The 24,799-nt window shown below is 37.0% G+C and overlaps 1 long non-coding RNA gene across 1 annotated transcript; it reads right to left on the reverse strand.

Annotated features, from left to right (window-relative positions):
* Nucleotides 1-16,738: 16,738 nt before the first annotated feature.
* On the reverse strand, nucleotides 16,739-18,963 carry LOC122085003. Its single transcript, XR_006141985.1, has 2 exons — nucleotides 18,435-18,963; nucleotides 16,739-18,276 (listed from the first exon to the last, which is right to left on the reverse strand). It is a non-coding gene; the product is annotated as an uncharacterized LOC122085003 (long non-coding RNA).
* Nucleotides 18,964-24,799: the final 5,836 nt, after the last annotated feature.

Here is a 24,799-nt window from a genome sequence, read left to right on the forward strand (position 1 = left end):
TTTTTTTTTTTTAAAACAAGGGATAAAAGTGATCGATACGCACTGATCCTCTTCAATGCCAATCCGGCAAATAAATCCATGACTTTAAGCTTAAAGGTCTACACAACTTAATTTTTTTTAATAATTACCGAAATTAGATGGTTTAAAAGATAAACTAACAAATACATGAAATTAAATTCCAATTTTCAAACATGATTTTGGTGAAGGTTGTTGAGGGTAGGTTCTCTAGAGACCTGGTCTGATGGCAATACTGGCTTGGAGTCTTGAGCAACAACAGTTGTTGTTGGGTGAAGGGGACCATGAGTTGAGTCAGGGTTTTTCTGAGAGAAGACGAGCTTATAGATGTCAACCATACGTTTTTTCTTAACATTAATTAACAGAAAAATCTTCTTGTAATCAAAGTTGATGAAGAAGTAATCTTACTTTTGGCCTTTTTAGTATGACATATTTCTTTCTTTTTGCATGAGTAAAATGCATAACATTTTACATGTCTATCGAAAATTGTGCAAAACAATAATAGCCATCATTTTTTTTTCAAATTATTTCATTGCATTATCTTTTTACCCTCTAACTTAAAAGAACTTTGAAAAATATGTGCAGGGAGGCGGGGGAAGAAGGAGAATCAATTGAAAATTTTAACTTCTAAATTCACCATTTTGATTACAATTAGTTGCACCCTTAAAAATAATATACTTTTTTTTTTTTCATAATCGTATAATACTATAATACTAATGAGATGTTTTAAACATGTTCACATGAATAGTGTTCTAATTTGCAACAGATATTTTAAAAGTATATTTTAAACGTATTTTTTTCTAGCTATGGTCCAACCAACCGGCACTGTGAAGGTGCTCAAAAGGACATGGCCCATCACCTCAGGAAAGCAAACCATGTTGTCAAGAGAGAGAGAGAGAGAGAGAGAGTACATCTCATGTAGATCAATACACGGTTATAGAATTTTGATTACTAAAGCACTCTCTAATAGTCTTGATTTTTAATATATATATTTTTTTTAAATGGCAAACTTTATTTGGACTAAAATTTACATGTGATCAGAGATCTTAGAGTTTATATGTTCACAATATTTGAACCCATGGACCACCTTCATAAGATCATTCTCCTCCATTTTGGCCAAATGAATGAATTAGGATGTATTCTACTTTCCAATGAGTTGGTTTTTTTTTTTTTTTTTTTTTTTTGGGGACATACTATGACCCAGTCTCCATGCGGTGGGTGCCATAGGGCTTGTGGGATCAGGATATTGACGTGGCTTTGAATTGACAGGATATGATTATGTTTTCTACTTTGACTTATTCTAATTAACTAATGTCTTGGGATCTCATATCATTAGAGTTTCATTTTGTTTAGTCTTGTAGTTTATATTTAATTTACTCTATTAAATGGTACACCTATAACGATCCTTTTTAACTAACATAATCCTTAACTTGTTTTATTAAATTCACATTGAACTTAAAAAATTGAAGGATTTTAACGCAAAAGGTTGAAGACAAAAGTTTAAGCCGAAGACATGAATCAGGCTGCTTTTGATTACTTATTTACTATTGTGTTTACTTGAAAGAAAAATCGAATTTTCCAGGCTAGCCACATGTGTAATTCAAGGACTGGCTCAACCGTCACAACGTTAGTGATTGATCCCTTCTTATCACGATATTGCAGAGAGAGAGAGAGAGAGAGAGAGAGAGATGTAAGTGACGGTAAGGGAAGGGATGGAATTAGAAATTAGTCTTGAAAATAATAAAGAAAGTTTTGTAATCATGATTATGTAATTTATCTGAAACATCATTAAAAGAGAAGTTTTCTCCAACAAGAGGCATCTAAAGGGTTCTCCTCCAACAACTGATATAGGTTTTTTCTTTTGAAGGGGTAGGGGGGGGGGGGGGGGAGAACTATTATGGATGACCAATGAAATATGAGGGTTTGCAAAAGTGTTCCAAATACTGGCATTGTGGGAATTTTTTCCCCTTTTATTATATGTAGAAATTATATTTTCTAGATTTTTTTTTTTTTTTTTTTGTAAATTTCAAAATCAAAGATATGGTAGTAAAGTAAAGTAAATTTAAGGGAAATTGATGTATACAGTGATGGTATTACACATCTTCTCACAGTAGCTTTCTCCGCTCTTATACTCTCTAACACTTTGCTCCTTGACTATGTTAGCCCTTTGTGTTAAGTGTCAATTTGAGACCGGAACCGGATAATATCTTACCAAATCTGGTACTTAATAAACAAGACCATTTTGAGATATGATTTAGGTACTGAAAAATAAATGGAATGGTATAGTTTCAAGACGAAATTCCCAACGGCATCAGTACCAAAATACTAGTGAGGTATCGGATAAAACTAGAACTTCCAGTACCCTTTCAAAGGGTGTATCTATATATATATATATATATATATTTAATGTTCTAGTGATTATGTTTTATGACTATAATTTGATGTATTAGTCTTGTAACCCAGCAGTCACTGATTCCCTAAAAACGTGTCCTGAAATCTAAATAGACAAACCATGATGTATTTGTCCCTGTACTTGTCCCTATTTACGCATAATCGTATGCATACTCAGTCTCTCATAGGCACTTTCAAGTATGCATACTCATTCAACATTTCACGTATTTAAATATATATAATGCAAACAATAAGTACACCCACAACACAAGGTTTTTACGAGGTTCGATAATTTTCCTACATTCTCGGAGTAATACCTGTAAAGGTTTCATACCTATTCAATCCATTACTTTTGATTATACCCATAGTCGGAGAATCCACACCTAATTTTCTCAAGTCGCAGCAAAGATGGCACTCACAGTACTAGTACAATGTCAAGCACCCATTGCACAGGAGCATCCACTCTTAATGTTTAGCATCCACTAAGCATACATTGCAAGAATACAGTTAATTTGGGGTTTATATCAATGCCCTACAATCAAGCCTTGCCTAGTATGTACATCCACAATTAGCTAACATGCGTACAATACATCCACAACTAACTTAGCATACATACAATTCATCCACAACTAACTTGACATACATACATTTCATCATACATATAGGTAATGTAAATCTAGGATTAGAAATCTCACAATCTATTACTTGGGATGACTGAGAACTTCCACTTAAGGATGTGAATTTGAAACCGAAACACCGTTTATCGAAATTGAATAGAGCCGTTTACATCAAAATCGAACCGAGCCGTTTACATCGAAATCGTTTAGTAAATGGTTCCATTCTGGTTGCAAGTTTAAGGCCGATTAGTTAAATGAGTCGGGTCGATTTTAACCGTTTAACCCATTGGTTTCAAACCGAATTGACACTGTGAAAATAAAACCATTTAAACTATCAAAGCTGATCTGATTAACTTGTATAACGATTAAATATTTGGTTGTTTTAACAAAACATAATGGTTTAATTTATGAAAGAATTAAAGACCATATAGGTTGTCCAACAGTCTATTCAATAATTTACTCCTATTATGTAGTTATGTAGTTATATCTTGCTTATTCAATGCCTCATTTAATTTGATACAAGCTTGAAGCATTTATTAACAAAAGCAAGATTTAGTAAGCATGCAAATAAACTAGCAAACCGATTGTTAACCTTTTAGAAACCGTATAGAATAAACTTCTATCAAAATCGTCTAAAACCATGAAACTGACATCGTTTAAAAATCGTGGAACCAAAACCGTTGACTCAATAGTTGTGATTTCAGAAAGGGCAACCGTTTAGTAAATGGTGAGGTTTTGGTTTCAGTTAAATAAATGTGAACTGAACCGAACAATACCATGTACACCGAAACTGAATCGATTAACACCCTTGGCTCCACTAGCCATTGGAACTTCCACTAACAAGCTCTGCCACGCGAGGTTCGAAATCTCATTTCATTTCGGTATTTTGGTGGTTTGAAGTACCGAAATTTCAGTGAGATCTCGGTGAGTTGTGTTTGTGTGTGTGTGTGTGTGTGTGTGTGTGTGTGTGGTGTATGTTTTTTTTTTTTTTTTTTTTTACTCTGCTACCTGTTTCAGTGGTCAAATGACCATTTTATGACATGAAACCTAGTTGGAAGCTTGTTTTAATGTTAATAAATATGCTTAGAACTTAAATCTGTAAAAATATTAGAGCATGACAGTGTTTTAGAGTTACACTATTGTTTGGCAGCAACTATTGAATTATTCTAGAGATTTTATGAAATATTGCTAGAACAAGATATAATATGAGAGTAAAACAAATAAATAATGCATCCAAGCTATGATCAAAACATACCTCAATATTAATTAACTAATATTTAGAGTACTAGAGTAATATACTATGCAACTCCCTAACTCCCAAGTCCCAACTAAAGTCCTCCACTCCTGTCTTACTCTTAAATCTCAAGGTCCCAAATGGCAATATGTCAAGTCCCAAACATATTAGTTATACAACACTAATCATAATAATTGTTTACTGGAAAGAACTATGAGGGTCTAGCTGGATTTCACGCCCAGTACGATGGAGTCGACGTACATTTTCCTCTGACTGCACCATAATATGTAGGCACCGAATTTTGTCACCCCTCGCGATGATTACAATAAGAGGAATTACACATTGGATGTTATATACTTGGAGAAATTTTGAACTTAGGATAAAAATGACCGTTTGTCCCTATGAACTTTTAATGGAAAATGTTTTCAAATATGGACTTTGGCATTGTGGATTAGTGTTATTTGTTCTCTCAAGCTGGATGCTACACTTTGGCATAAGAATGATGTGAATCGGCCCCTAATTCTCCCTTTTACTACATGATTCGGATCTTTACTTTAAGCATATTTTTGCAAGTGTTCCCAATTGAGACCACATTTATGTTTCACATCATGTGATAGGGCTCGGCACAAGCTTTTCAACGACATATTACATGTTAAATTTTAACTAATGGTTTGAAGATATGACCATCAAAAGTTATCCTCAAAATTCGGGATTAGATTCCATTTCAAACATGAGAGTGCCATGTTACGCCTAGCATCCCTTGTCCAAAAGTAAATATTTTTGGACAATCATATTTAGTTTTTTAGTCTCACATTGAAAACGAGAGAGTATTGTCTCAAATCCCAAGACTATAAATATAGTTCATCCCCTATTCTAAACAAAGGAGAAAATTTTGGAGAATGAATGATCCCATTAAGGTTTTGGCTAATTTTCTATCCCTAAACAAAAAATCCATCAAATAAAAATATTTTAGTTTGTCATCATTCCTTAAGGTGGGAGATATTGTCCGGTTCAGTTTGATTTGATGCTTGAAATACAAGTAAGATAAAATTATGAGAAAAGATAATACCATGGTTGAATCTTCAGATTGAACACAAACCCATGAAAGCACAAGCAAGATAAAATGATGAAAGTTGAGAAGAAATGGTAAATATCTAACCATCATGCGACAATCATCAAGAACATAAATAACAAAATAAAATGGATAGTGTTGTGACCAACGGTCCACAAACCTGTCAGGTGGTGAGCCTTTTTGCAGGATCAGTATAGGGAATTCAAGTGTTCAAGTCCTTCAAACAAGTAGATACACAAACTTAAGGACTTGATAGGGCCACAAATCAAAATCCTCAAATTTTTTTGCTGAAATAAACTAATCTTTATTCATAAAGAGAAGAACAAAAAGAGAGATGAAGAAAATAATTACGAAAAGAAAGAACAATTAAAATATAACCAACTCTTCAAATTTAGTAGGAAAGGAAAGAAACAATTCCACAAAAAGTTGATTATGGATCCATAATTCAAAAATTGAAATTGATTGCAAAAACTGTGAAATAAAAACAGAGGAAAACCTTATCATTATAGTAAGTAAATCATATTGATAGAAGAAACCCACATTATAGAATAATAAAGGGGCGGGGCGGGGCGGGGCGGGGCGGGGCGGGGCGGCTGGAGAAACAAAACTTCAAATAAACATGGATTAATTTGGGGTGGGGTGTAGAAATGAAACTCTAAAACGATGCAAAAAAGAGTGAAAAAATACAAACAACAATCACACAATCGCACACAAAGATTTACGTAGTTCAGAAAGATTACTTACATCCACAGTGAGATAAAATCCTGCTTCACTATCATGGAGAATAAGTTTATTCTCTCAAATTGCTTACAGAGAAATAACCCTTGCTACAAATGTATAGCAAACCCTATATAGAAAATTTCCAAACAAACCTGTCATGACCTAACAAATATATAGTGAAACCTTAACAACTTCAGAATCAACCCACATTTTCCACAAATGGAATTCAAGGCATCTTAACCTAACATGGGGAAGTGGTAATAAAGCAAGAAGGCATGATGAAAACACCTGTCATGACCTCTGTGGGGATCAGATCTGAGGGAAAGAGGGTTACATCAGAAGACAAGACAGATGGAAGGAAGATGAGGGGCGCACTGATGGAAGATCTTGAGGAGGAAATGGAAGGTGTGAAAGGAATACAACCGCTGAGGGTCATAATAGACATCGATAGAGCTGGAAGAAAGAAAAAAGGAGAGAACAAGACAGTCCTGACAGAAACCACTTCTTCCACTATTGTTGTTATCACTGGAATTTCTTACATTGCTTATTAGGGACTAGTGAATCCCAAAATCTGGAACATATCCATTTCATTGCATCTTATGTATGAGTTCTGATGCTTTGTTTGGATGGTTTTCCAAACAATATTTATTGATCACAGATTGGTATATTTTCCAACTTGGAGTTTGACCCAACTGAAGCATAGAATCCAATAGCATTTCCTCTTGAGCAGTTTGACCATGCCCACAAAATGAATTATCAAGTGCATCCCATTTATCTAAACTTGGTTTAAGTTTCCTATCCAACATCTCAGCATGGAAAGCAAGAGCTTGGTTGAAAGCTTTGTATACACAAAGACTCTGTATGACAAAATCATAACTGGAAGTGCTTGGAATTTTTCCTTTCTTCAGCATTAATTATATTCATAAGGTCAACTGCCCTGTTTAGCCTTCACAAGGTCAACTGATATTTATGCTTCATCCAGTCAAAGAAAATTGAGATTATGGTAACTTGAGATTGAGAGGCAAAATTACTTTCTTGTCTTGCTGGCTAGGTCTTTATTCTGTGAGACCTAATTAGTAGATGAACTAATAGAGTACAGACATCCACACAAGGGACCATGTTCTTTCCCAGCATGCCATCAAGTACCCCATAGGCTTCACTAAATCTTTTCTTGTTACAAAACCCTCTTATAAGGTGATTATAAGTTATAATCTATTTGATCCAAGACCCAGCCCTGCCTTAAAACTTCTTCCACCAAAAACAGATCCTTGTACAACCCTTTGCATAAAGCTCATAAAGAAACATGTTGCAAACATCAGCAGTTGAGTCAGTGTCGGTTCCTAGCATGCTTTCAAGAAGCTCAAGTGTTAACCATTTGTGTCTCCATGCCAACTACCAGCACTCATGTTCCCTATGTTCTCTTCATTGCATAAGCCAGCAATCACAGCTGTATATGACTTGTTCTGGACACGTAGTTTACTTTGGAGAATTCTATCCAAAACCCTTCTTCCTTGATACATGAATCCCTTCTTGCTAGTTGTCTGTATAAGCAAAGTGAGAGTTGTGTGAGCTAATTGACTAGCCTGTTTTAATTTCCTCCGGAAGATCAAAGGCTGCCTTAGCAAGGGAATAGGATGCAAACAGGTGGTTAACTAATGTTGAGTAGGCACATAATGGCAGTTTCAGGCGCCACCTAACTATTTAATCTTTAAACCTTAGTGCAGTTTCATACATTGCCAGGACCACATTCCTTCAGTACAAGTGAGTTAAAATCAGTAATGAAAGAATCTTCCACAACCTCTATTATGGTCTTCTCAAACTCATCAAGGTTGGTCTCTAAATAGAGTCCAGTTCCAAGGGCATCAAAAAACTCAGCTTTTGAAAGTGCAATGTCATTATCCCTTTTCACTTTCACAGACAATGGGTTAAGCCCCAAAATCACAAATAACTTGGAAAGAAGATCATCTGTTGGAGATATTTCAATCAACTTGTGGTTGACCATCTCCCTAATAATCACCTTTGCTTCATCAAGTAGTCTAACTTTGCAATACACAGCTAAAAGAACTCTGTATATTGATACATTTGGTGTAATCTCCCTCTCAAGCATTTCATCAAGAATGTCCCTAGTATGGTCTCACATACCCTCCTTAATAACCCACTGAAATGGCGTTGTAGGAACGTATATCAGGTGTGAGGCCTCTTGAGAAAAGCTATGATAGTTGCATGAAGGCATCTTTTAGTCTTCCTTCTCTGCAAAGCTGACTAAGAGAATAAACAATTTATTACAAATGGGAGTCTTTGGCATGAACTTCCTTTTACACAAGAAACTCAAAAAATCCTCAAAATCTTTCTTTACAGAATACCCTTTAGCAATCACATTATCAACGACACAACTAAGCTCCATACCTAAAGCAATAGCCTACTTAACAAGATTTCGGGCTTCTTGAAATTTTCCATCCTTGCAGAGTAATCTAACAAGAAGCTCAAAGGTAGTTTCTCCCACACTACAAATTTCAAACCTGGACTCTACCATGACCAAGTAAACTCGAAATGCTAGCTCAGTCTTGTTGAGGACAACATTAAACCTTGAGACTTCAATGAATATCACAATTGAGTTCTCTAAATCCTAGGCCTTAGCGTACCTTTCAACCATTGATGCTGGCCAAAAATCGTCTGCAATACCTGCATCTTGCAATACTTTGCAATGCCACTTGCATAGCGTGACACGTGGACAAGGAGGAGTGGATGGCTTAGATTGATCATTTGGTTGAAGCTCCACCAAAACTGTGAACCACAGATAAATCGAACCGTGTCAGTCGATCAAACCTGACCAGTTCCATTGTGGTGTAAGGAACAACTGTGCTTATCTTCGTTCGTCCTATTCCTTCTCAATTGATTGCTAGCAAAGATGCATTGAAAGGTAAAGATTTTCCACTAATCTTGATTGATTTCACTCCGATGAAGTGGTCGGTGGAGGAATCACGACCTACAACTCCCTATTCAATGGAATCTGCCCTACTCAGCCGATTTTCGATCAGTGGAGTGCACATCAAATACGTTGAGGCATCCATGTCAGGATGCAACATATAAGGTCCATCACCGAAAAAAATAACACCTTGTGATGCTTTTGCCGGCAAGTAGATGGCGAATTTCCGGTGGAAGCCAAAGGCTGCAGAGATCTGTGATGGAAGAGAGATTTGGCTATTTCCAAGGCCTAACACTCCTTTGGCACCACTGGGTAGGCTTCTCAACAAAAATGTTGGGGCAGAAGAGGAGAGAAATCTTGTGTGGGTGATAGATTTCGAACCCCCTTGTGTGAATGGGAGTGGGAGGGTGAGGAAATCTTCCACGAGCTCCTCTGAGGCGACCTTGTGGGATATGGTGTTTTGTTGGAAACAGATGACATATGTCGGTTTGATCTATTGACACTGTTCAGTTTACCTGTGGGGAACTGGTTTTGGTGGAGCTTCGACCAAATGATCAATCTGAGCCATCCACTCCTCCTTGTCCATGTGTCACGTTCTGCAGGTAGTATTGCAAGGTATTGCAAGATGCAGTAATTGCCTAAAGGGTGTGGATTTCAATGTTTGCCCCTAAACGGACCAGTATAAAGAGAAAAGAAGTCCCCGAAAGGAAGAAACCCAAAAATTTTTATTAACTAAAAGGCCAAAAGATAAAGGATTACCATTAGAGTGTCTGATCTGGCAAGTGATCTGGCAAGTGGTGCGTAAGGATTACCGGTAGATTGTCTAACTTGGCAAGTAGTGATGAAACCCAGAGTCCAGATCCTTTAGCACTTTGGGGCTTGTAACAATTTATTAGGTAATTTGGCCTAAAAGATGAAAACAAGCCTTTGTCAGTTCTTCTGATTGTGGAATCTCTTAGTGACATTGCCATGAGGCCTCATCCTAATCCTAATCCCAAAAGATCAAGTCAAAGAGACCTAAACAGAATGGAGACTTTGGGGGAAGGGCAATTCCACGTTGTTGAATTGAACCGTTGTAGTCTCCAATAATAGCTCTATCAACTCCTATATATTTGGAGTTGGGAACTTATCCATAACATGCGTATGTGGAGCCCTAAATCGCCCAATATCTGAAACCCTTTATAACTGCTATTATCTCTCTCGTTCTTCTCCTTTTTTATTTGCAATAGGTATCAACTAGTCACTTCAGCAGTAACTTGTCACTCTCACGCTTGTATTAGCTTATCATTAGTATCAGAGCAGAGTCATATCTGATGCGAGACCTCTTTCAACCATCTCGTTTTCTTTTTCTCTCACAAGACGCAATCCACATCCTAGAATCGGTCACAGAGAAGATCAATACTGGAAGCTTTGAAATAAGAGAGAAAAATGTTATAATCATAATATCATATCAAATCTCAGCATTAGATCTACATCGCCTGGATCTGGGAAACAGATTGGGATACCAACACCACGAACATCAAAACCTTTGTCTCATGAAATCAACAACCTTGAGAGACTCAATAGGTCAAACTATGAAACTTAGAACATGAAAATCACACATGTACTGATATACGAGAAGATGGACCATGTTCTAGAATTAAAACCCGTGGTTGGGGATAATGCTACCCTAGCAAAGATTAAAACTGTGAAAAAATGGGCTGAAGAGGACAAGAGAGCCCGAAGCATGATCCTATTGAAAATGGAAGACCATCTGGTGAAGGTGTTTAACAAATACACAACAACCAAATCAGTTGTTGGTGGCTATGAAGGCCAAGTATGATGTAAAAACTAAAAATCACACTTAGCTTTTGACTCATAGATATAATAGTTGTAGAATGACTGAGAGTGAAGATGTTGTGGATCATGTTAACAAAATGCTTGTTTTGACTCAAGACTTGGTTGATACAGTATCAGAGGTGTCAAATAACTACCAAGTATCCACTATGACTAATAGCTTTCTCCCTTCTTGGGAAATGGCACAAATGCACTGAGATTCCTAGGGGACAATCTCACTCTTGATAAGCTTCCCCAGCAGTTGCCATACTATTAAGAGTGCATGGTGACAAAATCCATGGGTTAATTGCATATACATCTATCTAACCCAACTCAACCAGAGATTGATCGAGTTTAGTCACTAGCACATCAGCATCAATTCCGTCCTAACACCAATCAGCTCTGCCCCAACACCAACCAGAATAAGTTTAAGGGAAAGGGTAAAATAAAGTCCATAAACTTTCAAAATATGCTACCTAGAGCATGTTATGTATGTAAAAAATTTGGTCATCTTAGGGCATCCTCCCTAAGAAAAAGAACAAAGGAAATGTTGCACCTACACCACCACCAAACACTTAGCGGAAAGAATTTATTGACACAATTGAGTGCAATTTATTTGAAGAATAGTCTGATAGGTGATGGATCGATTCAAGTGTGACACGTCACATTGCTAGGACCACACGAGGACAACAAGAGATGAAGCCTCTTGCACCTGGTGACTATAAGATCTTCATGGGCAATAACTTGTACAATGAAGTTTGAGGTGTTGTAGACTATGTGCTTGATCTCGGGAAAGCTGATTTTCATCTAAATGATGTAATTTATACCCTCGACATGCGTTAGAATTTGATTTCTATATCAGTCATTGTTAAGAAGGGCCTTGATGTGCGCTTCACAAGCACTGAGATCACCATTAGAGGACATGGTCGTTCTTTTTCTATAAGATGATTTGTCCCTGAGCAAGATTTGTTTTTACTTTCCACTATTGAAAATGTTCTCAATGTAACCACTGATATTATTAATGAAAATGCATATGGGTCATTGGTTTATACTGATTGTGCAAACCTTGTTGATTATACATGTGACATATGAGATTAAGACACCCTAGAATTAAGAAAATGCGACAAATAATTGAATTGAGGTTAGTTTTTAAATTGTCTAAAGTAGAATATGATGGATGAGAACATTGTCTCTTTGGTAAAATGACCAGGAAACACTTTCTTGTGGGAGTGAGAGCAAAGGAACTTCTCGGAGTGGTACACTCTGACATCTATGAGCCATTAAATGTGAATACACAGTGGTAAAACTTATTTTATCACATTCACAGATGATTTGTCCAAATATGAGTATATTTATTTACTCAGTAGAAAGTCTAAAGCATTTGAATGTTTCAGATGCTATAAAACTGAAGTACAAAATCAGTTGGGAATGAATATTAAGGTTCTAAGAACCAATCGTGGTGGAGAGTATAACTCCACAGAGTTTAAAAATTTCTGTGAGGAACATGGAATCATTAATCAAAAGTCCATGTCTTTCACACCACAACAGAATGGTGTGACTGAAAGACAGAATATAACACTACTTAATGTAGTGCATTGCATGTTATCACATTCCTCTCTCTCTAAGGAGTTCTGAGGAGAGGTCATTCTCACAGTAAATTATATTTTGAACAGAATTACTATCAAATCTATTGAGACTACTCCATATGAAATGTGGACAGGTAGGAAATCAAAATTAGAAAATCTAAGAAAGTGGAGATCAGTAGCCAATGTACTAATACCTGAGCCATATAGGAACAAGTTGGATTCTAGAACAATCAAGTGCAAATTCATAGGATATCCTAAAGGATCAAAATGATATATGTTCTATCACCCTGAAAAAGGGGTAATTAAGAGTCGTGATATAGAATTTCTAGAGAAACTAGAAGAGAATAGGAGGATAAAGAACCCTTGTATGTTGTTAACGATGACCATGATGTTAACCCTTAAGAGGAACCAGTAATTTTTTATCAAAGAATCCAAGTTCCTGAAGATCAAATTGATCATCAAGGGCATGACTCAAAACGTAGGATAAGTGGGAAAAAAAGAACAAGGGTAATCCCAATTTATTTAGATGACTACTACCTTTATCTATGTGAGCTATCTTGTCATACAGTTGACACAGATGTGGAAGAAGTAGTCGATCCCGTAACCTATAGTGAAGTGTTGAAATCATGAAAATCAGTTGAATGGTGGAATGCCATATGGAAGAAAACTGATTCTATCACAAAGAATCAAATAGAAACTTTGTGAATTACCAAAGGGTAGAAATGTCGTTGGTTGCAAATGGGTACTTAAGAAAAAGTATAAAATATATAGGTCTATAGATAAATTTAAGGCCTGATTAGTTGCAAAAAGATATACACAGAAGGGAGGAATAGCTCCCAAGAACCTTATTCGTCGGTAGCAAAATTTGCCTCTATTAGATTGATATTAGCATTTGTCGCACGTTTAGACTTAGAATTATTCTAGATGGATGTGAAAATCGCCTTTCTCAATGGCGAGTTGGAAAAAACTATATATATGCGACAACCTAAAGGTTTTCAGGTAATGGGATAGGAAGATAAAGTATATACTTAAAAAAGTCTTTGTAAGGATTAAAAAAGTCCTCACGTCAATGGTATCTAGTATTCCATAAAATAATCCTTAAATTAGGATTCGTAGCAAACAAGTTGGACAACTGTGTATATATTTTGAAGAGTGGACGTAGTTTTACTGTTCTCTCCTTGTATGTTGATGACATACTGTTAGCTGAAAATGACTTGGATATGCTAACAAAACCAAGCATGAACTTAGCAACAAGTTTGAAATGAAGGATATGGGGGAAGCATCCTATATCTTAGGAATTCAAATCATTAGAGATTTAATACAAATTACGTTTTTTAATAAAAAAAAATACCTAAACTCTGTGTTGAAAAGATTCGGGGTGCAGAATCGCAATCCCTCAGCAACTCCAATTGTATCAGGAAAGATTTTATCAAAAATTCAATGTCCTAAAAAATGATAGGAAAAGTTGAATGTACCTTATGCTCAGGCAGTAGGTAGTTTGATGTACGCCATGTTATGTATACTATCGGATTTGACCTATCCAGTCACTTTGGTAAGTAGATACCAAAGTAATCTTGGCTCTAAGCTCTGAAGAGGATTATAAAGTATATTAAAGGAAATAAATACTTGAAATTTTATTTTCGAGCAAAAAAGCTTGAGGTTATTGGATACTCCAATGTTGACTTTGGAGGTGATAGAGATGATTGTAAATCCACTTCTGGTCATATGTTTATATATGGAGGTGCGGTAGTTTCTTGGGGTAGTAAAAAACAAAGGTGTGTTGCTAGATACACACAGAAAGCTGAGTACATTGCTTGTAGTATGGCAAGTACTCATGCATAAGGGTGTCAATTTCAAATTGAAATCGAATACTGAAACCGAAAATCGAGCTGAATTAATTGGACCGAAATCGAGCCAAATTATTCGGTTCAAATTTGGTTTGAATATGTGAGTATACTATTTAATTCGGCTCAGTTTCGGTTTAGGGTGTCAGAATCGTCGGTTCGAACCGAAATCGAACCGAATTGCTCTTATCATTCAGGTGTGTTTTTTGCAAGCTCTTTTTTTTTATATGGTGAGTATTTTATGCAATTTATCATCACATATTTACAAGCTAAGATAATTTTGGAGTTAGCAATGGGCATAAGGCCCATAACTTGAGCCCATTATGACCTTTGGTCCATCACAGTCATGGTTTAAAAGTGAAACCGTTTTCATAACCGAATTAAAACCGAGATATAAAATCGAATTAAAACTGCATATCATAATAGAATTGGAACAAAAACTGAACCGAGCTGAATTGAATCGGTTTGAGTATCTAAATAAGGAATCGAGTCGGTTCTTGGTTCGGTTGTGGTCCACCTTATCATCATTTGGAACTGAACCGAATAATCAAAATCGAATCGATTGACACCCTTACTCATGCAATCTGGAAAAAATGATTTTTAAATGAATTTGGGCTGGATCTTGCAAAATGGACCAGTGGATATATTCTGTGATAATCAGGCAGCAAGAAGCTTGATACACAGTGGTGCAAATAGCTCAAAGGAAAAACATATAGAAGTACAGTACCACTAAATTTGAGATATAGTAGAAAAAGGTAAAATTAAAGTAACTTATATACCTACGAGCGATATGGTAGCCGATCCCCCTCATAAAGGGAGTTCATGCAGAAACTTACATTAAACATGTAAATTTAATAGGACTTAGAACAATCTGAGTCTGAAATTTGAACTATACGGTCAGAATATATATTAGATTTAGAACAGTCTATGTCTTGAATATGAACTGAAAGCTCCTCATCATGACAATGTTTTTATTGTTCCTGGAAATGGGAACGGAAATGGATATGTCATGATGGATGTTCCTGGAAATGAGGACTAATTAAAGTGCATTTGGCTAGCATGGCCAAGAGGGAGATGTTAGCGACATGGCCATGTTGGCTCATCCTAATCCCAAAAGATTAGGTCAAAGAGACCTAAACGGAATGGAGACTTTTAGGAGAAGGGTGATTCCACGTTGTTGAATTGAGCCATTATAGTATCCAATAACGGCTCTATCAACTCCTATATATTTGAAGTTGGGAACTTATCCATAACATGCGCATGTGGAGCCCTAAATTGCCTAATATCTGAAACCCTTTACAATTGCTATTATCTCTCTCGGTCTTCTCCTTTTTGACTTTGCAACAGGTATTGACTTGTCACTTCAATAGCAGCTCGTCACTCTCATGTAGGTATCGGCTTATCAGAATCTCATAGCCAGATTTCAGTAACACAACGAGTTTATTCCGATCCTTTTCTTTAGAAGAAAGGAAACTACAGAGTGGGAGAGCATAAGAAAACCAAGATAAACCAATGGATCAGAACTGAAGCGGCTTTCTTATTGGCTTGATGGAGCAGCAATTAACCTCAATCAACCTCGAAAGAAAGGAGAAAAAAAAAAATAATAAGACAAAGAAGCCACCAAAAGGCACTAGCAAGACAAACAAAAGAGAAAAACAATAGGATAAAAACCAAATCAAGAAGTACTAGAAAATCAGGAAGACCAGAAAACAAAAGATTTAGCTCACACTACAAGCTTCCAAGAAGAAAATAAGGAGCAAACATAGTACAATGACCATCTCTTCCTACGTTAAGTAAATACTTGAGTGTCTTCTCAACGAATTTTCTCTTTTTTGCTTCAAATCTGATGTTTACTTTATATTGTCAACATGATAGATCTTCCACTCAAAAGGGATCAACTAAGAAGGCTGCATACCAATCTGAAATATAAAGAAATGATTTTCCCTCATCTGAATCATGTGCTCATAAAAGGATGATACGAACTCTTAGGAAGTAACCCACCGAGTGGCCCTAAGGAGGTAAGAGGAGTTGAACTCAGAACCACACGCTTCCTAAGGCAAAGGTCCCTTGCCAACTCGGCTACCCCTTGGGGTTAACTTCTAACAATACACCTAGCTTAACCCAAAAGTAGCTTACACATATGACCCAATCCAATAAGTACTAACTTCCCATGATTACTCATAAATACGCACATAACATAGAAGGTTTTATTTCTCTCTATACTAAGGTATTATCTTATGTTGTATGTTTTTACAGGGAAAAAAAAATCTTATGTTGTAGATTTTATGACGATAAGGAAATCTCATTTACATGTTGGTATTTCTCTGTGGTTCTGTATCCTTAAGGGTTCTTGAAGATTTAATGTACCTTATGGTTAAACTAGTCTTGCTATTTTAGTTTGTGCGAGAATTTTATTGTTGGGACTGTGAAGTAAGTTATATGGGTAGTGTAACTGATTAATTTGTTTTTAAGATGCTTTGATTTTTAGTCAATGGATTTGTACAATTACTCTATATGGTTGGGGACTTTGAATTTCCTTTTTGAGTTCTTCAACCCAAGATACATTTGTTTGATGAGAATATAGAATAGAGTGATTGACCAGTACTATGCTGTCCATTTCTCCCCATGTCATATTAAAAACTTGCATGATCAATTGCAGGACAATGTGTATCTTTTAATTACCAACAACTACAATAATCCAGACTCCAATAGCAGAGAGACTGACTTGGTGATCTGCTCTGGTGAACATGAACATATTATGCTTACAGCATTTTATGGGGAATTAAAAAAAAAACATATGACTGAATTTTCCTCCACGGCAAAGAGAATCTTTTCATCCACCACTTTTGACCATCGAATCGAAATCCTGAAATAGTGGAAAGGCATTTTGAACCTTTGTCAAAAGGGGAGGAGTAATAAAGCAAGATCACAGTTGGGTGAAGGAAAGCTTTCTCCTTAATATATGATATATTACAACTGGTACAACTTGAAAATACTCAGTTTTGGTTGGGCTTTGATACAAAAGGATAAAGGAGAATTACATGGTCCTGCTTCCCAAAAAATTATAGTAATACCTCCTGCCCTTAAGCCTGGAGACACAATTTACAGTACTGTTCTTCACATTCTATCATTTCTCATCAAGTCTTAAATGTGTGTGGCATCATACTTTGAAAATTTTTGGATACTGGAAAGCAATTTCATTAATATTCTATTTAGCCATCTGCTATAGTTTTGTCCTACTCTATCCACAATCCCTTTATCTAATGAATGCCGAGGTGTGTGAGGCTCCCGCTAATGTTGGGTCATGTAAGGACAAATGTACACAGTCCTACTTCGTGGAAGAGGCTGTTTTCAAGTTTTAAACCTATGACCAACATGTTGCGATCGTCACTGGCTTGCTCACCCTTCTTGAAACAATTTATCCATGGACAAAAAGGAATGCTATTGATCAACTGTAAAGAATTGAACCTGGATTTCCAGGCCCTTAAATGACATAGTAACTATGGGCAAGTCAATTTCTGGTTCAAGAATCTTGGACAGTTGAATATGTCATCAAGAGAAAGATCTTACTTACCTCAATAAAAGATTTTAATACAATGTCCCATTCAATTAATTAAATGGGTACCATTAAAACGTATATATAGTGGAGAGGGGTTCTTTTCAGAACAGAGTTTTTCTTTTGAAAAGGAAATTGTATACAAAAATTTGTTGGTTTCTTACAGCAAACTTTATCATAAACACTGTTAAAACAGTTCTTCTCCTGATATTCAATTAATAGAAATAATTGCTGCTGGTTTCTGGTTTCTAGCCTAAGAAAAACTTGTTCTGTTTCTTAGTCTTATCATCAAGAAGTGATCTTAAATTCTAGCTTAGCTTCACACACACACAACCCATCTTCTGAACCATGATTCCTGACCAGGGAGGGGTTCCAAATTATTTTTAGAAACTTGAGAAATCATAGAAAATCAGATCATCAAGGAGAAGATCAAGAAGCTCTTCAGGGACTTGATTACCATTGAGAATATCAGCAAAGTTCAAAAACTCTCCATAGTCATCCTGTAATAGGCAAAGGGGGAATATATATATTTATATATATATATATATATATAAGAGAGAGAGAGAGAGAGAGAGCATAGAGCACAATCAGCACATGATTAGAACCTAATTGATATAAAATGCAGAGTAAAAGAAGCTGATGTGAAGAAAATGTTTACCAATCCATACCACCAACCAGTACTGTTTGGTCATCTTCCTCTTTGTCATCATCATCACAGATCAAGCATGAGAGAAGGAGGAAGCAACATAGCCAATGACAACTTGCCGAGTACCTTCCATATATGCTACCCTTGACAGATGGATGCAGTGGATATGAAAGCTTGCCGGCAAGTCATCCTTGGCTGCACTACTAAACCTCATTCCCACATGCAAGACCCATGATGAATAAGTTAAAAAGGATAGATCCTTCTATATCATTTCCATGCAAGAACTAATTAACCCATCAGGATTCCCTTCAATGTCTGAAGCAAAGCAGACATTCCAAACAGCCCACCCAATCCCATGCAGCCCATGCTGCACTGAACTCAATCCCAGAGAAGAAAGGATTAATGGTTTTCCCCGAAAGAGAAAGAGTATATGCTCCAATAGGTTAATGGAACAAGCAACTCCTCTATGTAGAAAGTATAACCTAGAAACAGGTGAAGAAGAAGGAGAAGCCGATTGGCCTGGACAGACCATGGACGAATGGGGGTTGAAAGAACTGGGTGATGGGCTCTGTTTATATAAAGAATGGGAAAAAGGGAATGGCTTCTTGTCTGACATGGCAGCCTATGCCCATGGATGATTAATGCTATTTTTGTGTAGAGAGGAATAGGTTAAGATCTGATAGGGTCCAGGGGCATTAAAAGAGGAAATGGAAGCGATTTAAAGGCTTTATGGACTTGGATTTGACATTGCATGGGTGCTCAAACCAAGGGCTAATAAAGTCCCAAGTTCTGTTCCCATCACAACAGGTGAAGTATTTGTAGGATTGTAGGTGCACCTAATACCCTTATACAGATTTCCACTCCTTGAACTTTTCCTGTTATGTTATGTAGGGTATGGTGCCTTAAAAAGTTACAGCTCAGTAACTTTTGCATCTTAAGAGAGTTGAAACACAAGCCCAGTTCCCATGTGACTTGTCTACTTAATAGGCTAGTGATTTACTGACTTTTGCTTGAGACTGAACAACAAAATGATGCCATCCATCTACCACCTTTAATTTGTTTGCTAAACTATGATGATTTTTGTGCAAATCATCCTCCATCACTTACAAAATTAAAATAGAGATTATGAAGATGGCTCCCCCTTCATTATTTCCATTGCTTTAGCCTTCTTGAACAACAAAACTCTTGACATCTTTATTGGTGGAACCCATCACATCTGATCAGGAATTGTATTACTTAAATGCAATGCGTTAAAACTGCTAACTTATGATCAAGATTTTGCTTTTCTATTAAATTTAGCAGATATGAAAGGCACAGCGGATATTAAATTTTTTGTGACAAACTAACTCCTACAGAAGATTTTTAGAGAGAGAGAGAGAGAGGTGGGGTTGTGAATATTTAATGGACTTCTGGAGAATACAGACTGGATAGTTAAATAGTCCTTGTGAAATATTAAATGGGTTTGAGAGAGAGAGAGAGGAGGTTGTCGGGATTTGGGTAGTCTTGTTGCCTTTAGACTAAACTTGCTAACTTGGGGCCTTTTGAACTCAAATCTCCGTTTTTTCTGGCTACTTTTTGAGCTATGACACTCCTCTTTCGGCTAGTGGGTATTGGGTAGTGACTAGTGACTGCTCAACCCTCCAGGACGGTTAAACTCTTCTTAGTCTTTATTTCTTAATAACAGTCTTAACTAATGGTTGATTACTCTAATGTCTTATCAATAAATTACTTCTAATGTTACTGAATTTCAAATTACTCCTATTGTTAAATAAGATATCAAGTAACCCACTTAGTTAAACGGTCAAAGTTGCCCAATATTTTCCACTAATTTTGTTCTTGAATTATTCAAATAATATTTCAGTTATCATGGCTCATTTGCTGGGAAGAAACAGTTGGATTTTCTAAGAACAAAACAAGTGGCTAAGTATACAAGTTCATGGAGGGTGATGGGTATAAAATGACAATCAATTCCTTTCCATAAGTCCTTCCCACATATCACCAAAGACCCAGAAATAGGAAGAATCCTAGAACAAAACTAAAGGTAGCTAACTAACTTCTAAATAAGGGAGAGCTTATATGACCTTGAGCAAATTCCTGAAACCTGAATAATAATGGTCATTTCTTCTCCCTTAAGATTCTGTAGTAATTCATGAGGTTATTATTCCTTTCCATTCCTGTTGAGAACTTGATACTTGTACTCACATCTTTTCTCTTTTAACTGCCACTGTACTCTGAACCCATTTGACATTAATATTTCAGAGGCCTCTCTCTGAAATAAGTCCCTCCCTACATTGTTAATATTTTTTAATAACTTTCAAGTTTCCATGCTAATCCTCAATTATGGATCCACAAACTGTTTGAAGAAATTACCCTTAGAAAGCACCAAAATGGAAAGTTGGTCCAAATTAAGGAAATTAAGCATGAAAATAATCATCATAATCATCATAGACTAAGCCCAAAAGTCCCTCCACTGTCCATCATGTCTCCTTGACAATGTCAAAATGAAATGAACCACCTGCCCATTTCTCCACATTTTGCTTCACTGTCTCTGAGGCTTTCGGCCATTTTCCTCCAAAGGTTCCATATTGTAGGCAAAAGGAAAATCCATGTCTTAGGCTCTTACTACATCTCTCTCTATAAAATAATCTTATGATCAACAACCAAAACCCCACCCCTCTCTCCCCTCTTCCTGTCCTTTTACCGCCCTACACACTATATATGTGCCACCAACCCATCTGACCCACCTTGCACCCATAGGGATCCCACCACCACCGCCACGTACGTACCAATGGGCAATTGATGAGCACGTTTTCCTTGCAATGGAGGAAAGCACTTACTCCTTGTCTAATGCAAAATAAAAGGAAGAGGAAGAAATAATTTTCTCCACAATTTCGTCTTGGTGTGCAAATCAAAGAATTAAAGATCCCAAAAAGAAAGGTTTGACTAAGAATTAAAAAAGGTCCAAAGAGTTGGAGAAGAAAAATAAAGTTGAATGAGGAGTCGTCACGAGTAGATTATGGACGGCCTGCACAAACCACCGTCGGTTTGTCATGTGGGGAACAACTGTGTCATACAGCTAATGCAATTGACTGTACAATGCGGGACGCGGGGTGGCCGGTGCGGGACTTTAGTACAAGAGAGACAGAGAGAGAGGTCCACCTTAACTCTACCCTCCTCTTTAGGAATTAATGCTGTGGAGTGTCGACAAACGAAATTGGTGGTTGCAGTCTAGCAGCTGTGAACCCACAATCCACAAAAAGGGTGAATCATCACTGATGAAAGATTTGACGATCCGGCTCCTCTCTTTAGTGCTCATCGACGATGATGACTCATAGTTATTTCGGTGAATATCTTGTGATGAGGTGATGATGTAATAGTTTGAGAAAGGTGAAGGATAAGGTCCTGACGAAAATTAGGAGAAAAAAAGGCATTTAGAATTGTTAGATCATCACTTCGCCATGTAATGTTCGTTCAAGTAACTATAAACAAGACCTAGGCAATGAAGACGAACCGAATTCAAAATTTAAAACTTGAACCTTTTATATTCATGATATATTCATGAGAGTAAATTTTGTTGCCTTAGCATGGAATCAAATCTGGTTTTACCGCGTGGCAAGTGATGTGGCAAAATCCAACCAGAAGAATGAAAAGTAATGAGTTCCACTTGGATTAGCTATGTAACAAATATGATGGTGGTAATATTAATAATAATAATAATAATTAATTATCTGGCAGCCCACTTGTATTCATAAGAGCAATATTCCACATTGTTGTATTATGACTCATCACTCACTTTCTTGGAACATTGAAATACTATATGCTATCTTTCACCATGTATGTTATGAAATTTAACAGATAGGCGGAAACAATATCGAATCCAATTTTTATTTTTATTTTTATTTTAAACAATCTATAACCTCACGCCATACTTCATTTGAACATTGAATCAGTAGAAGTAGGAATCGTTCTTCACTCAACACATTGATAAAGAAGAGTGCATGTAACGGAATCCTCCTTCAAGATCCCCAGGATAAACTAATATGGTTAGGAACTGGCTTTAGGCTTGTTTACCGTCTACTCAGTGTATTGTATAGCATTGGGCACAGCTTGTGCTGCTTCGGATCCTACTTGGCTGAAACTGTGGCACACCTATACCATTCCCAAAATCCAATTCTTCAATTGGAAACTTTTACGTCGTCAACTTCCAACCCCAGCTCTTCTTCGTTCACGTGGATTTTCTATTCCCAACACATGTCCTTGGTGCAATGAAATTGGCCTTAGTGATCGCCATATCCTCTTTGATTGCATCCTCACACAATCTGTTTGGGGTTTGGTGGGGTTCTCTTCTGTTACCCAATGGACCGACTATCCCTCAAGTCACATAGATCTTTTAAAGCATTCAACCAAATCTCGACACCTCCAACTTCGTCTATTGTTGAATTTTATATTATAAAATATAAAATATTACTTTAGTATAGGGGAAATGAATGGAGTGCTAGCATAATACGTAGGAATAAGGTATGTTATAGGAATTTTAACCGTTAGATGAAACATAAAAAATCTCATCCGTTTATGGTGCAAGGTCTTACAAAATCTGTCCAATACCGCCGCTCCACGGTACTACTCCCCAACCACGACCCCTTCTCTGGCCAGTGTGCCTAAAGCATCACCGTCGCCGAAAAGTTTAAACGTTCCTGCAACACTGGCTGAGACTCGATCCAGCAAGTTTATCATCGGAAATGGAAGAGTCCAGATCACGATTCCGACCACGACCCCTCACTGCTACTACGACCGCCGTTGTTGCTGTTGCCTCCGTTGCTATCGCTGCCGCTGCCGCTGCCGTCACCGCTGCTGTCGATGTTCATGCCGCTCTCTGCAAATCCATAGAAGAAAGGAAAAAAATTTGTCACCAATGGTCATGCCACTCTTTGCAAATTGATAAAAGAAAGGGGAAAAAAAAAGAGAGAGATGGCTTACAATGCTGTTGTCGTTGCTGCTGTCGTCGGCGCTACTACTACCATCGCTGCTACTGCTGTTGATGTTTGAGCTGCACTCTGCAAATCGATAGAAGAAAGGAAAATAAAAAATAAAAAATTATCGCCGATGTTCATGCCGCTCTCTGCAAATCGATAGAAGAAAAAGGAAAAATCAGTAGAGAGAGATGGCTTACTTATCAAGAAGCCAAAGCCTCTGGTTTGAGCTGATGCTATCTACTATTGCTGTAGCCGCCACCGCTGTTGCCACTGCCGCCGCCGTGGCTGTTGCTGATATTTAAGCTACACTCTACAAATCGATAGAGAGAGTAAAGGTGTTGCAACCGTGAAGTGAAAATTTGTATATCTTCTCTCCATCCACAGTTCAATTCATGTTGATCAAATCCTAAGGTCAAAATGCCGCTAGCATTCCTAATTCTTAGGTACTATGCTAACATACCTACCCCTCTCCCTTTAGTATATTAAAGTTTCAAATAATGTCAAAAACTTTTCCCCCTTTTTTGCTTTTTGAAGTAAGGACAAGTTGAAAAGGAGCCAAAGTAACTTTTCACAAAGTTTAGTCCCACATTGGTTTTGGATGAAAGGTGTGAGGGGTATATAAGAAGGATTGTTTCTTAAGGGTACAAGCCATTTGGAGAGGAACTATCCCTTGTAATGTGTGTGTGGGGTTCCTGGGGTGCTTTTGTATAGAGCGCTGAGCAGGGCTGAGGTCGGGTACAGGTATAAAGTCTAAAACAAGATTGCTCTCTGTTAATACTTTGGAATCCTCTCTGTTGGGTGAAAGTGCTCTTTGTCAACATTTTTTACTTAGTGTTCTGTAGAAAAATAGCCTCTGTTTTGCCAAAAAACACTTTGTTTTCTACCTGTCATACACAGCACCAATACTGAGTATTACCTTTGTTCTTCCCTATTACAATCACTTATTGGAGTTGCACCTTAAGTGATTAGAGAGTTGTTTTATCTTGGAAGTGAGGAGGTGTGGTCAACCCGATTGCATACAAATACAGGGTGTTCAAATACCTTAAGGAGAGTATTTTAATACGACTCAACTCTACATATCTTGGAGGTCTTCTACTTACATTTATGCATCCTTATTTAAGCTGTAAGTGATACTCTCCTTCTTCATTTAATAATATTTATTAAGTATTTGTCAAAGTCTTATACCTATTGCCTAAATTCTATTTCTTACAACTATCGTTGGCGCTTAACATTCTTTGGCAGCTATGGATAGCTTTTTTAGATGCAGTGTTTCGTGATAGTCATTTAACTCCCGATGATATTCTCAATTAGGCTCTTGTTCTCACCAATCAATTCTCTTCTGCGATATTGCCCACGCGCAGGCGGATCTCACAAGTGCAATGGGCTTACCCTCCTCCAATTGTA

Source organism: Macadamia integrifolia, chromosome 1, assembly GCF_013358625.1.
Source record: "Macadamia integrifolia cultivar HAES 741 chromosome 1, SCU_Mint_v3, whole genome shotgun sequence".
Lineage (NCBI taxonomy): Eukaryota > Viridiplantae > Streptophyta > Magnoliopsida > Proteales > Proteaceae > Macadamia > Macadamia integrifolia.